The sequence below is a fragment of the Doryrhamphus excisus genome, linkage group LG5, assembly GCF_037039965.1.
Source record: "Doryrhamphus excisus strain RoL-2023G ecotype Guam linkage group LG5, RoL_Dexc_Guam_v1.1, whole genome shotgun sequence".
Classification (NCBI taxonomy): Eukaryota; Metazoa; Chordata; class Actinopteri; order Syngnathiformes; family Syngnathidae; genus Doryrhamphus; species Doryrhamphus excisus.
In genome coordinates, this window is record NC_136361.1 from 5,667,400 (window position 1) to 5,683,018 (window position 15,619).

The window sequence follows — 15,619 nt, forward strand, 5'->3', positions numbered from 1 at the left end:
ATAACACGCACAGCACCTGACTGACATGACCTCTGCTTTTACTTACTGTGACTGAGAGTAAGAAGCTAAATACTTGTCCATCCTACCCGCTTAAGCTACACAAGCCTGAATAGATATCACTGTGACAACAGATACTGCCACTTCATTCCTGCTGCTAGTTGCAATACAGATTTTTTTATTTCACTCCAGCACCAGCCACAATAGCCACAATCTTACATACAGCCCCTTGAACATTTTTTGTTTTTTCTTCCTTAGTTTTCTGTGCCTCAATCTCTCACATCCTTTGCACACCGCACCACAATATCCTGTTATATTCATGCGCCTGGCAAAAATTTAGGTCTGAATTTTTTTGCTAGCATCACCATTTACAAACTTCCCTCGCATTTAAATTCCATAGAAATGTTTGAGACTTAAGTTTCTAGAAAATCAAAGCATTGCTTCAATGTGTAGTGTTGCTCTTTGTTACTTTAAACACTTTCTGTCCGGCAGATGGAATCCAACATGAGCAAACAAGGGACATTGTCATCCCATGTCTTACTGACGATCTTGCGAACATACGAGTGCCCTATTCCAGGACTTTGAGGTTGGTATACTACTGTACTTTTTATGCTTTTGAAGGTTTTAAAATTTTAGCGAATGTAATCTCAAATGCACAGCTGCATTACAGTTATTTTTCTTTATTGTGTGATGGAAATTTTTTATTTCACAGGTATAACATAGTTTACACATTGTGTGAATTACTTTACGGCCTTTTGTAGCGCTTCAACATTTGCATCCGAGCACAACCTGCTGTCCCTTCAAATATGGTGGCACAGCAGGAGGCTACCTGTAACCTGGGGTTAGGGGCAGTGTCAGATGAGTCATTCTTTGATCAAAGCTCTACCTTCACAGGACAAAGGACATCAAGAGGTCCACCAAATGGTTGACCCTAGGAGGTTATCTCGCATGGGGGTGACAAACCGTGCCAGAAAAAAGCGTGTGTAGGCTAACCCCCATACATGAGGGTGGCATCGGGGGAGTCACATGAATGTCTCTTTTATATTGTAATGTAATTCATTTGCATGCTATTGAGTAGCAAAGTTCTCGCCAAGAGGCCACTTTTGGCCAGACACCTACAGACCGCCATGCATACTGTTTGTTGTCTGACCCCTTTGTTTTGCAAAGGTAATAAAAATCACCAGAGCTATGTATTTATTTCAGGAATTTCGTATCCTACTTAGGATGATAGAAATTTTTCCACAACAATTGCACACAAAGATGGAACTGCTTTTTGTATGCCATAAAACACATATGTCAGAGTCAAGTCCCACAGGCCACATCAAGCCCGCAGGAGGGTTTTACCTGGCCCGCACGATGATATTAATCTATTATTAAATTCGGCCCGCAGATAAACTATACTACATTTCCCACAATGCAACAGGGACCCGCAAGCGGGAGCATAGCGGGAGGCAGCTTAATTTATTCAGCAGTCATTCTGCATCAGTCATTAGCACAACAGCAAAAGTTATTTTATAGATGCCCATCAACAATGGCTAAATGAATGGTGGACTATGAAAACAGGGGCTTTCAAACAAGGTTGGAGTTGGAGTACATGTCACAGAGGTAGCTGGAAAACCTGTGTGTCTTCTATGTGGAGAAAGTGGCAGTGATGAAAGAATATAATATGACACTGCTGAAATTAAAAATGACTGACAAAGTCATAAGAAAACATTGCTTTATTTATCCAATCATATTGTAATATATTTGTTATGTTTTCAGTAGGTTAAATCTTGGTTTTAATGAAGATTGGACAGTCCGGCCCTCAACTTATGGCCATATGTTTTATTTGGCCCTCCATCCACTTGACTTTGACACCCCTGCCATAAAGCAGCTGTCGACAAAAGAACAGAGTACGTGCTATTTCTCTTGTGAGATGCAAGTTGAACGTGAACTAACAGCTGTATATACAATGTCTGCAGGGTGCCGGGAATGGATCAACCAGCATTCAAGAAAAGATAGCATAGTGATTGAGTGCAGCACCATCCACAGCACTCTTGGGAATCTTAGCCAAGCCTGCTACTATCTGATGGGACTGACGTATGCACAAGACCTCCGATTCCCCATGACCCCATCATCCAGTTTTATGGTGTTCCAGAAAGTACTGCTGGATCTGGATTTATGGAAACCTTTCAAAGACTTTGCCAACGAAATGTTGTTGCCTGGCTCCCGTAATATGAATGGTTGTTTATCTATATGTACCCTGTGATTGGCTGGCCACCAGTCTAGGGTGTACCTCGCCGCTTACACGTAAACAGCTGGGATAGGCTCCAGCACCCATGAGAACAAAGCGGTAGAAAATGAATGGATGTTTTTGGCTGATTTCTGACTGATTTTTAAGTATAGAAGTTTCATGTGTTAATGTTTATTAAAGTGTCTTAATGTCATCACAATGTCATTCTTTCTGCATTTCAGCCATGTGCTGCATCAATTTCTGTCAACTGCTCATATGTTCATTTTGATGTTGATGTACCCTGAGGTTATATACTTCAAATGGACATTTCTCAAACTATGTCCAATAATGATGGCAAGATGACACCCCGTGAGGCTTTGAACCATTTCAATCAACTGGTTTGACAAATGATTCATTTCTTGAAACTTCATGTGCACACGAAACCACCTGCTGGCCTTGGATAGAATTACAGACGGCTGTATCTTCATGTGTGACGCATTGAATGCTGATCTGTTTTGGGTCTTGGATATGATTATGTACTACAAAACATTGCAGAACCACTTGATTAACATAAAAAGCGTAAGATTAAATATACAGTATATATAAAATACTGAATGTTTTATTGTCCATCAATGCCGTGTATCGTAATATAGCTAGCTTCATCATGATTTTATGTCACCTGGCTGCCATGGTTTCAGGGAAAGTGCTTGTGTAACTAAAAGATGTATGCTTGTGTAACCTGAACAGAATATAAATGATATAATTATTTTTTTATTCAATAATATTTTTTTCTTAACAATTTTGGGTTTTAGGCGATTCCTCTTTTTTGATACATGTCGACTATGAATCGACAAACTATCCACACGCTCAACAGACTGACTCTCACCACAAAACCCCACATTTTAATGTTTAAGCCTGAGGGGTTTATATCGCCGAGTGATAGGAAAACATCGCAGCAAATTCTAAACGTTTTCCGGAATCCGTCACGTGGTACAGCCGGGCAGCGACGCTTCGGACGTCATCGATTCAGGCCCCTACCCCCAATGAATCAAACCTCAGTCCACGCTTCCCGGAAGTGCCCACTCAATAACTCGACACACGCTTTGAGGCCCCGACACCTCTTGTAAAGTCACTACTGTTCAAAGATAAAATAGATATTTTATCTTTGTCAAAGGAGATTAATACATGTTAGCGGTTATTTACATGGTTTTTGTTTGTTTCATATATTGACTTGAAGTACTGAAAAAGACTAAAGCAATATACATTATACATCATCAAGTTCATATTTTTTCTCTATTTGATAGTCCATTATTACATTCTGTTAAAAACAGAGTAAATGTAGCAGATTTGTTTTGTTCTATGATAAATAATCATCTCATTTTCATTTACAACTTGCTGAGATTGTGATGTTAAAACATCATTACACATGGTAACTTGCGATATATATATATGTGTGTTTTTTTCTACGGAACTGTCACTCTTTCAAGGAGCAATTGATGTGCAGTTCATGAGTAAAAAATATCACATTCATTAAAAAAACAACAGAAATAGTGTAATAAACGATTTATTGAAATAACATCAACGAATTCACACACAAAAAACAACAAAAAAACAATTTACAAAAATAAACAAACATATGAACATATGAACAATAATTTTGATTAAATGATGGGGGGGTTTATGTTTGAGGGGAAACGCTGGTCTCCTCCGGGTCGCTCTGCGTGCCGCATTCTCTTTTTTCTGTATATTAGAAACAAAACTACTTTAGTGATACACACTGAACCGCATTAATAGATCAGAAATGACATACATTACATTTATGCATGAACTTTCTCACCATCTCCAAGAAAAACACTTGTAGCCTCGGCCACCTCAGCTCTTTGCAACGCTGGTTCGAGACGAAACTTTAGTTTTGCTATTTCGGCTTTTTGTCGCCTGACTTCCACCTCCTCTTTCTTCCTCTCCTCCATCTCTTTCGACACGTAAGCCATAATAATATGGCTTACTTCAATGCTCTGCCGATGCACCTCCGCCCGGGGCAGAGTGTGGTCTCTGCATAAATACTGCACAAATACAATCAAAAATACATTATGTTCAATACTTTGTAAAGATATACGCTATCGTTAACGACAGTGTTAAATAGCTAATTGCAAGCTTTACTTGAAAACATTAACACATGAGCATGATACTTAACTCTGTAACAGTAGATTGTTTGCAATTAATGAATGTAACAACATTTTTATAACATCTTTGTAGGATTCATACATTGTAGAACTTATACACATAGGCAAATATGGTAAATGATCACATCGTTCAAGTGACAACAATATAAATGACATTGTTACTTATTTTTATAATGTTATCAGTCAATACAACAGAAACATTTACGATTGCTTTTACCATAAAAACAATACAAATGACTTACACTCAAGAGCTGGCATTGGCTCCGTATTTCGGCCACCTCTGGGTCGTCAACGACGCTCAGCTTTGCGGGAGAGGAGAGATGTGCCATTCTATACCGAAAAAGAAATACATCACATGTAATATACCCACATTTGCTCAAACATTATTTGCACACGTGTAAAATGCACTTCAATTTGAGACATAAATTAATTAGAAAGGAAAAGAATCAAGTACTTACTTCGCTGCAGTAATATCGATGGACAATGACAAAATGGCCGTTTTCAAACTGTCCGATGTCAGTAATGCAACCAACATCCTGAACAGGTGTTTCATTCGGAAATTGCAACAGGTCGTCAAAGGGTCACGGGTGCACCGTGTGACAGTTCAAACCAAAGCCAGAATTGAAAAAAAAGGTTTGGCGCCGTGCCATGTCCGGAGCGGCGAAGACTGACGCCCACCAGTCAGGTGTCCATCAATATCACGCCCATGACATCATCGTAGAGTGTTATAAATAAGAAGCCATTTGGTCGGTTTTTTTTCCACCATTGTCGCCTCACGATTTACACAGCTGAAAGGTAAGTGCTTTCTTATTATTTGCCCTCATTTTGACCATTGAATGCAATTCATGTTTAAGTCAAAGTAAACATCTAATCATTTTATTATCTCTTTTTGTGTCTAGAATGGCCAGCTCTTCTCAGGCGAAATCGCCCACAGCCACCAACCCGGAGGTGCAAGCTTTGCGCACCAAATGTCAATTATTGTGTGTAAGTATTTGGATGATTTTATTCGTTCATATCAGTATTATTCTAATGCGAGAAAATATTTTATTTTTCTATAGTTCTACATTTCAACAAAATTATGTTTGATATTGTGCATTTCGATGTCCGTGTACACTTCATTTTGTCGTAAGAAACATGTTGCCATGGGTTACCATCAATTACTGTCAATAATGTATTGTTATCTATCTGTTTTGACAGTACTCGTGCCAGGACCCATGCGTGTCCCGGGAAGACTTGTATTCACAAAGTTACGTGCTGGCCGAGACCTTCATGGGCTTCGCTGCCAGACGTATCAGAGGCAAACGGCTGATGGCGGAACAGGTTGAAAAAAATCAAGCCACCATCAGCCAACTCGAGAGAGCCTTGGCAGAGGCTACACACCGAATTGAAGCGGCAGAGGGGCAACATCAATTGGACCTAAATGGTGAGATATTTCATATTTCATTGATGACAAGTTATATATTGTGTTGATGTTGCAATATTGTCATGTTTATGCGTAACATTATATATGATTCTGATGATGTATTGTAGTTGTAAATGCGGTGGATGTTATAGTGTTTCACCGCTAGATGTCACTCATGTGTTATTTCTTCTAAACAGACACCCGTGACTGTGCCACACAAACGGACGACGAAAAAAAACCCGGAAGACAGGAAGAACGTCCAGAAATACCACGTCCGGAAAAAAGAAAACATAAACAAAAATAAACATCCCCCCTTCATCAAACATGTTAGGTTATTTGGCGACTTCAAATTGTCCATAGGTATGAATGTGAGTGTGAACGTTTTTTGGCTGTATCATTAATATATTGTTGTTGTTATGTTGTGCTTTGGCTTGTTGAATTTTTGTATGACACATAATTAAACATGTTCTGTTTTGTTCGTACGCGACTTGGTTTAAATCTTTTTAGCTTTCATCCATTATCTGGTATTCCACACATGTTGGTTATTTTTACAAAGCTGGTCTTTATTCATTTTGACACACGTAATAAGGTTTAATTAGACTTTACAAAACAAAACACACCAACAAATACATTGCTCAGACATCTCACTTTGCATATGAACTTCACCCATGAAGTACTCGTGGGTGTTAAAAACCACTGAGAGAACCTGAATATGCCCATTTGCTTGAAAGGGATGTTTCCGGTAAAGACATTACTCATTATAGGACCTACAACAAAGTCTCAGGAAGCGGCTGGAGCGCTCCACATCGCCCCCTTCCGGATAAATATGGTGCATGGTGAAATCCGCTCAAGGCGCCACTGTTTTTTCTACCGGACACGCCGATGCCGGGTGCTGGGTCCTAGCGCCCGTCGTTTCGCGTGCCCGTCAACTCTCGCGCACCCCCAGTGCCATAGGGTGCGGTATGTTCAATTGATAGGAATATTTCGTTGCGCCATGAAATGTGGGCGTGGCGGGTCGCTTTGCATGCTGAGCAGATTGTAAACGTTACTAAGTTAGCTCCACAGTCAGATCTTCATCGTACTTGGTACATGTGATCATGGCCCCACCTCGACGATCCACATAGGTCACTTCCTGATTTCGGCGCAGCCCCCCCTATTGGCAACAACTAACCTAACAATTAGTCTTCCTCTGGCAAGAGATTGATCAGATGGACATAAAGGTCACAAGGTCACTGACTGGCAGTCTGGTAAAGACTGTTGATGGACCGTGATCTGAATAAAGCACACGTGGTGGGCGTGGCCTGTCGGCGAATGCTCAAACCTCGCCATTGACCCTCAAAGGGTCATAACTAGCCTGCAGAAGGTCGCATGTGGTTGAAAACTTATAGGGGGGTCACAATCCAGGCCTGAGGGCCCTGGTGGGGCCCCCATATGAAACCAAGCCAAATTGACTCACTAGCGCCACCTACAAGTTTTAAAATAACTATCCCTCACCTCCCTTTGCACAGATCATCATGATTTTCAAAGGAGACATCACTCATGATAGGACGCACAAAAAAGTCTCAAGAACCCATGTTCAAAAACCGACAGGAAGTCGGCCATTTTGCTTGGCGCCGTCCATTTGGGGGCGAGTGGTCATATCTCGCTGAACTCTTCCGAAGGAATTCCATCAATGGACACTACACAAATGGCCAATGTTAACATCAGAAGGATTTTGGGCGGCTCTTAAGGATGTGGGCGTGGCACGCCTTCAAACTACATTGTTTGGATTCTGGCCTTGCCTTGAAGCATTGTATATCAAAGTCAATACACAGTTTGACTGACAGACTGATGATGTCAGTTGATGAACTATGACGTGTGTAAAGCACATGTGGGAGGCGTGGCCACGGCAATTGGTCAGCCTTCGCCATTGACCATCGAAGGCTCATATTTTGCCCGCAGAAGGTCACAGGCTGCTGAAATCTTACACGTAAGGTCATAATCCAGGCCTGAGCGCCCTGGTGGTGCTCCCATGTGACACCAATCTAAATTGACACACTAGCGCCACCTAGAAGTTTCAATTCATTATCCCTCGCCACCCGTTACACGTATCACTATGATTTCCGGTGGAGACGTCTATCATGACAGGACGCACTTAACGCTCCAGAAGCCATGTTCAAAACACAGCGCCACCAACTGGTGGAAATGTATATAGCCGTAACTTCCTTCCACATGGTCAAATCAGGCCCAAATTTTTTCTGGTGGTCTGGGGTACCCTCTGGTCTATGACTGTGTGTGTACATCGACTGTATAGCGCCACCAACTGGTGGAAATGTATATAGCCGTAACTTCCTTCCACATGGTCGGATCAGGCCCAATTTTTTTCTGGTGGTCTGGGGTACCCTCTGGTCTATGACTGTGTGTGTATATACGCTATAGCGCCACCAACTGGTGGAAATGTATATCTGCCGTAACTTCCTTACGCACGGTCGGATCGGCCCCTAATTTTTTCTGTTGGTTCGGGGTACCCTCCGGTCCGTTACCGTGTGGGCCAACCACTCTATAGCGCCACCCACAGGCGGAAACGTATATCCGCCGCAAGGACCTACCGCGTGGTCCGATCGTCGTGAATTTTTTTATGGCGGTTCGCGGTGTCGGACGGGACGTGACCGCGCACCCGCCTCGCCGCCGCTGTCGCCCCCTCCTGGCGGAAAATTGCAAGTGCCGTGACTCCCTTACCGCTTATCCGCTCGCCGCGGTTTTTCGTACGGCGCGTCCGCGCGCCCGTCCGGTCGCGCGCGCGACCCCGACCCGCGCGTACCCCCGACCCGCGCGTACCCCCGAGCGCGTCGGGGTGCTCGAGCCCGCTCATCACTGCTTGCAGTTTTAATTAGGGCTCGAGCACTGACCAGTGCGAAAGCCCTATTGTTATCGTTCCGTTTATTATTAGGGCTCGAGCACTGACCAGTGCGAAAGCCCTATTGTTATCGTTCCGTTTATTATTATTATTATTATTATTATTATTATTATTCTGCCAACCGTCGGCCTTTTTGAGGGCCTCAACATGCCCGAAAACTCACCAAATTTGGCGAGCGCATCAGGTCTGGCGAAAAATTTTATATTTTATGGGTTTCAAATATCATGTTCCAAAATTGCCTCTCTAGCGCCACCTTGAATTTTAAAAAAAATTAGCCCCCGACACCAGTTTCACCTATCGTCACGAAACTTGGTGGAGACGTCTATCGTGACAGGACGGACCAAAAAGTCTCAAGAACCCATATTGGAAAATGAACAGGAAGTCAGCCATTTTGGATGGCGGCGCCCGTTTTTGTGCCAGAAGTTGGGGTCGTATCTCGACGAACTCCTCCTAGGGGGTTTGACCGAATGAGTCCGTTGTTGCATCAACGGACACTAGACGGATGGCCGACGTTAAATTGCGAAGGATTTTGGGATATTCCATACGATGTGGGCGTGGCACGCCCCCAAATTTTGCCCATTTTCATATGTCCGGCCCTTGCACGCTGAGCGTAACTGTAGACGTGAATAACTTGGCTCCACGTGGTCAGATCTTCATCATACTTGGTACATGTGATCATGGCCCCGCCCCGAAGGTCCCCGTAGGTCACTTCCTGATTTCGTCGCAGCGCCACCTATTGGCGAAAGGCTAAAGGCGTGTCATCTACATGAGGCCTTTTCTGCCAGGAGATTCATCAGATGAACATCAGGGTCACAAGGTCACTGCCTGACAGCCTGGTGAAGCCTGTTGATGGACCATGATGCAGGAAAAGCGAACGTGGTGGGCGTGGCCTGGCGGCGAATGCTCAGACCTCGCCATTTACATAGAAAAGGTCATCATTCGCCCGCAAAAGGTCGCATGGGCTTGAAAGCTCATAGGGGGGGTCAGAATCCAGGCCTGAGCGGCCTGGTGTGGCCCCCATATGAAACTAAGCCAAATTGACTCACTAGCGCCACCTACAAGTTTTAAAATAATTATCCCTCGCCTCCCGTTGCACGTATCGGCATGATTTTCGGAGGAGACATCACTCGTGACAGGACGCACAAAAAAGTCTCAAGAACCCATGTTCTAAAACCAACAGGAAGTCGGCCATTTTAGGTGGCGGCGGCCATTTGGGGGCGGAAGTATGGGTCGTATCTCGACGAACTCCTCCTAGGGGGTTTGACCGAATGAGTCCGTTGTTGCATCAACGGACACTAGACGGATGGCCGACGTTAAATTGCGAAGGATTTTGGGATATTCCATACGATGTGGGCGTGGCACGCCCCCAAATTTTGCCCATTTTCATATGTCCGGGCCTTGCACGCTGAGCGTAACTGTAGACGTGAATAACTTGGCTCCACGTGGTCAGATCTTCATCATACTTGGTACATGTGATCATGGCCCCGCCCCGAAGGTCCCCGTAGGTCACTTCCTGATTTCGTCGCAGCGCCACCTATTGGCGACAGGCTAAAGGCGTGTCATCTACATGAGCCCTTTTCTGCCAGGAGATTCATCAGATGAACATCAGGGTCACAAGGTCACTGCCTGACAGCCTGGTGAAGCCTGTTGATGGACCATGATGCAGGAAAAGCGAACGTGGTGGGCGTGGCCTGGCGGCGAATGCTCACACCTCTCCATTTACATAGAAAAGGTCATCATTCGCCCGCAAAAGGTCGCATGGGCTTGAAAGCTCATAGGGGGGGTCAGAATCCAGGCCTGAGCGGCCTGGTGTGGCCCCCATATGAAACTAAGCCAAATTGACTCACTAGCGCCACCTACAAGTTTTAAAATAATTATCCCTCGCCTCCCGTTGCACGTATCGGCATGATTTTCGGAGGAGACATCACTCGTGACAGGACGCACAAAAAAAGTCTCAAGAACCCATGTTCTAAAACCAACAGGAAGTCGGCCATTTTAGGTGGCGGCGGCCATTTGGGGGCGGATGTATGGGTCGTATCTCGACGAACTCCTCCTAGGGGGTTTGACCGAATGAGTCCGTTGTTGCATCAACGGACACTAGACGGATGGCCCACGTTAAATTGCGAAGGATTTTGGGCCGCTCCATAGGATGTGGGCGTGGCACGCCACCAAACTTTGACCATTTCATATCTGGCCCTGCCTGGTGTCTGGCCTTGCCTTGAAGCAATGTACATCAAAGTCAATACACAGTTTGACTGACAGACTGATGATGTCAGTTGATGGACTATGATGTGTGTAAAGCACATGTGGGGGGCGTGGCCACGGCGAATGGTCAGCCTTCGCCATTGACCATCAAAAGATCATCATTTGCCTGCAGAAGGTCACAGGCTGCTGAAATCTTAAACGTGAGTCCTTAATCCAGGCCTGAGCGCCCTGGTGGTGCTCCCATGTGACACCAATCTAAATTGACACACTAGCGCCACCTAGAAGTTTCAATTCATTATCCCTCGCCACCCGTTACACGTATCACTATGATTTTCGGTGGAGACGTCTATCAAGACAGGACGCACTTAACGCTCCAGAAGCCATGTTCAAAACACAGCGCCACCAACTGGTGGACATGTATATCTGCCGTAACTTCCTGATTCATGGTCAGATTGTCTTGAAATTTTTTTTGGTGTGTTGGGTCAATCTCTGGTCTGTTATACTGTGTGTACATAGACTCTATAGCGCCACCAACTGGTGGAAATGTATATAGCCGTAACTTCCTTCCACATGGTCGGATCAGCCTACAAATTTTTCTGGTGGTCTGGGGTACCCTCTGGTCTATGACTGTGTGTGTACATAGACTGTATAGCGCCACCAACTGGTGGAAATGTATATAGCCGTAACTTCCTTCCACATGGTCGGATCAGGCCCAAATTTTTTCTGGTGGTCTGGGGTACCCTCTGGTCTATGACAGTGTGTGTACATAGACTGTATAGCGCCACCAACTGGTGGAAAGGTATATCTGCCGTAACTTCCTTACGCACGGTCGGATCGGCCCCTAATTTTTTCTGTTGGTTCGGGGTACCCTCCGGTCCGTTACCGTGTGGGCGCATACACTCTATAGCGCCACCCACAGGCGGAAACGTATATCCGCCGCAAGGACCTACCGCGCGGTCCGATCGTCGTGAATTTTTTTATGGCGGTTCGCGGCGTCGGACGGGACGTGACCGCGCACCCGCCTCGCCGCCGCTGTCGCCCCCTCCTGGCGGAAAATTGCAAGTGCCGTGACTCCCTTACCGCTTATCCGCTCGCCGCGGTTTTTCGTACGGCGCGTCCGCGCGCCCATCCGGTCGCGCGCGCGACCCCGACCCGCGCGTACCCCCGACCCGCGCGTACCCCCGAGCGCGTCGGGGTGCTCGAGCCCGCTCATCACTGCTTGCAGTTTTAATTATTATTATTATTATTATTATTCTGCCAACCGTCGGCCTTTTTGAGGGCCTCAACATGCCCGAAAACTCACCAAATTTGGCGAGCGCATCAGGTCTGGCGAAAAATTTTATATTTTATGGGTTTCAAATATCATGTTCCAAAATTGCCTCTCTAGCGCCACCTTGAATTTTAAAAAAAATTAGCCCCCGACACCAGTTTCACCTATCGTCACGAAACTCGGTGGAGACGTCTATCGTGACAGGACGGACCAAAAAGTCTCAAGAACCCATATTGGAAAATGAACAGGAAGTCAGCCATTTTGGATGGCGGCGCCCGTTTTTGTGCCAGAAGTTGGGGTCGTATCTCGACGAACTCCTCCTAGGGGGTTTGACCAAATGAGTCCGTTGTTGCATCAACGGACACTAGACGGATGGCCGACGTTAAATTGCGAAGGATTTTGGGATATTCCCTACGATGTGGGCGTGGCACGCCCCCAAATTTTGCCCTTTTTCATCTGCCCCGGCCTTGCACGCTGAGCGTAACTGTAGACGTGAATAACTTGGCTCCACGTGGTCAGATCTTCATCATACTTGGTACATGTGATCATGGCCCCGCCCCGAAGGTCCCCGTAGGTCACTTCCTGATTTCGTCGCAGCGCCACCTATTGGCGACAGGCTAAAGGCGTGTCATCTACATGAGGCCTTTTCTGCCAGGAGATTCATCAGATGAACATCAGGGTCACAAGGTCACTGCCTGACAGCCTGGTGAAGCCTGTTGATGGACCATGATGCAGGAAAAGCGCACGTGGTGGGCGTGGCCTGGCGGCGAATGCTCAGACCTCGCCATTTACATAGAAAAGGTCATCATTCGCCCGCAAAAGGTCGCATGGGCTTGAAAGCTCATAGGGGGGGTCAGAATCCAGGCCTGAGCGGCCTGGTGTGGCCCCCATATGAAACTAAGCCAAATTGACTCACTAGCGCCACCTACAAGTTTTAAAATAATTATCCCTCGCCTCCCGTTGCACGTATCGGCATGATTTTCGGAGGAGACATCGCTCGTGACAGGACGCACAAAAAAGTCTCAAGAACCCATGTTCTAAAACCAACAGGAAGTCGGCCATTTTAGGTGGCGGCGGCCATTTGGGGGCGGAAGTATGGGTCGTATCTCGACGAACTCCTCCTAGGGGGTTTGACCGAATGAGTCCGTTGTTGCATCAACGGACACTAGACGGATGGCCGACGTTAAATTGCGAAGGATTTTGGGATATTCCATACGATGTGGGCGTGGCACGCCCCCAAATTTTGCCCATTTTCATATGTCCGGGCCTTGCACGCTGAGCGTAACTGTAGACGTGAATAACTTGGCTCCACGTGGTCAGATCTTCATCATACTTGGTACATGTGATCATGGCCCCGCCCCGAAGGTCCCCGTAGGTCACTTCCTGATTTCGTCGCAGCGCCACCTATTGACGACAGGCTAAAGGCGTGTCATCTACATGAGGCCTTTTCTGCCAGGAGATTCATCAGATGAACATCAGGGTCACAAGGTCACTGCCTGACAGCCTGGTGAAGCCTGTTGATGGACCATGATGCAGGAAAAGCGAACGTGGTGGGCGTGGCCTGGCGGCGAATGCTCAGACCTCGCCATTTACATAGAAAAGGTCATCATTCGCCCGCAAAAGGTCGCATGGGCTTGAAAGCTCATAGGGGGGGTCAGAATCCAGGCCTGAGCGGCCTGGTGTGGCCCCCATATGAAACTAAGCCAAATTGACTCACTAGCGCCACCTACAAGTTTTAAAATAATTATCCCTCGCCTCCCGTTGCACGTATCGGCATGATTTTCGGAGGAGACATCACTCGTGACAGGACGCACAAAAAAGTCTCAAGAACCCATGTTCTAAAACCAACAGGAAGTCGGCCATTTTAGGTGGCGGCGGCCATTTGGGGGCGGATGTATGGGTCGTATCTCGACGAACTCCTCCTAGGGGGTTTGACCGAATGAGTCCGTTGTTGCATCAACGGACACTAGACGGATGGCCCACGTTAAATTGCGAAGGATTTTGGCCCGCTCCATAGGATGTGGGCGTGGCACGCCACCAAACTTTGACCATTTCATATCTGGCCCTGCCTGGTGTCTGGCCTTGCCTTGAAGCAATGTACATCAAAGTCAATACACAGTTTGACTGACAGACTGATGAAGTCAGTTGATGGACTATGATGTGTGTAAAGCACATGTGGGGGGCGTGGCCACGGCGAATGGTCAGCCTTCGCCATTGACCATCAAAAGGTCATCATTTGCCTGCAGAAGGTCACAGGCTGCTGAAATCTTAAACGTGAGTCCTTAATCCAGGCCTGAGCGCCCTGGTGGTGCTCCCATGTGACACCAATCTAAATTGACACACTAGCGCCACCTAGAAGTTTCAATTCATTATCCCTCGCCACCCGTTACACGTATCACTATGATTTTCGGTGGAGACGTCTATCAAGACAGGACGCACTTAACGCTCCAGACGCCATGTTCAAAACACAGCGCCACCAACTGGTGGACATGTATATCTGCCGTAACTTTCTGATTCATGGTCAGATTGTCTTGAAATTTTTTTTGGTGTGTTGGGTCAATCTCTGGTCTGTTATACTGTGTGTACATAGACTGTATAGCGCCACCAACTGGTGGAAATGTATATAGCCGTAACTTCCTTCCACATGGTCGGATCAGCCTACAAATTTTTCTGGTGGTCTGGGGTACCCTCTGGTCTATGACTGTGTGTGTACATAGACTGTATAGCGCCACCAACTGGTGGAAATGTATATAGCCGTAACTTCCTTCCACATGGTCGGATCAGGCCCAAATTTTTTCTGGTGGTCTGGGGTACCCTCTGGTCTATGACAGAGTGTGTACATAGACTGTATAGCGCCACCAACTGGTGGAAAGGTATATCTGCCGTAACTTCCTTACGCACGGTCGGATCGGCCCCTAATTTTTTCTGTTGGTTCGGGGTACCCTCCGGTCCGTTACCGTGTGGGCGCATACACTCTATAGCGCCACCCACAGGCGGAAACGTATATCCGCCGCAAGGACCTACCGCGCGGTCCGATCGTCGTGAATTTTTTTATGGCGGTTCGCGGCGTCGGACGGGACGTGACCGCGCACCCGCCTCGCCGCCGCTGTCGCCCCCTCCTGGCGGAAAATTGCAAGTGCCGTGACTCCCTTACCGCTTATCCGCTCGCCGCGGTTTTTCGTACGGCGCGTCCGCGCGCCCGTCCGGTCGCGCGCCCGACCCGCGCGTACCCCCGACCCGCGCGTACCCCCGAGCGCGTCGGGGTGCTCGAGCCCGCTCATCACTGCTTGCAGTTTTAATTATTAGGGCTCGAGCACTGACCAGTGCGAAAGCCCTATTGTAATCGTAATGTTTATTATTATTATTATTATTATTATTATTATTATTATTCTGACGAAAGGACGGCCATTTTGAGGGCCTGAACATGCCCGAAAACTCACCAAATTTTCCAAGA

At 46.5% G+C, this 15,619-nt stretch overlaps 1 protein-coding gene and 1 long non-coding RNA gene across 4 annotated transcripts in view; one reads left to right on the plus strand and one right to left on the minus strand.

Moving 5' to 3' along the window:
- The window catches only part of LOC144898505 (uncharacterized), an 81,479-nt gene extending 79,412 nt beyond the window's left edge, over positions 1–2,067 (plus strand). Inside the window, exons 8-9 of the long non-coding RNA XR_013627383.1 lie at positions 490–1,889; positions 1,959–2,067. This is a non-coding gene — a long non-coding RNA (uncharacterized LOC144898505). The remainder of the gene's footprint in view (positions 1–489; positions 1,890–1,958) is intronic.
- ncf2 (neutrophil cytosolic factor 2) overlaps positions 1–15,619 on the minus strand; it is a 198,776-nt gene that overhangs the window by 111,923 nt on the left and 71,234 nt on the right. The gene's annotated exons all lie outside the window — the stretch shown is intronic.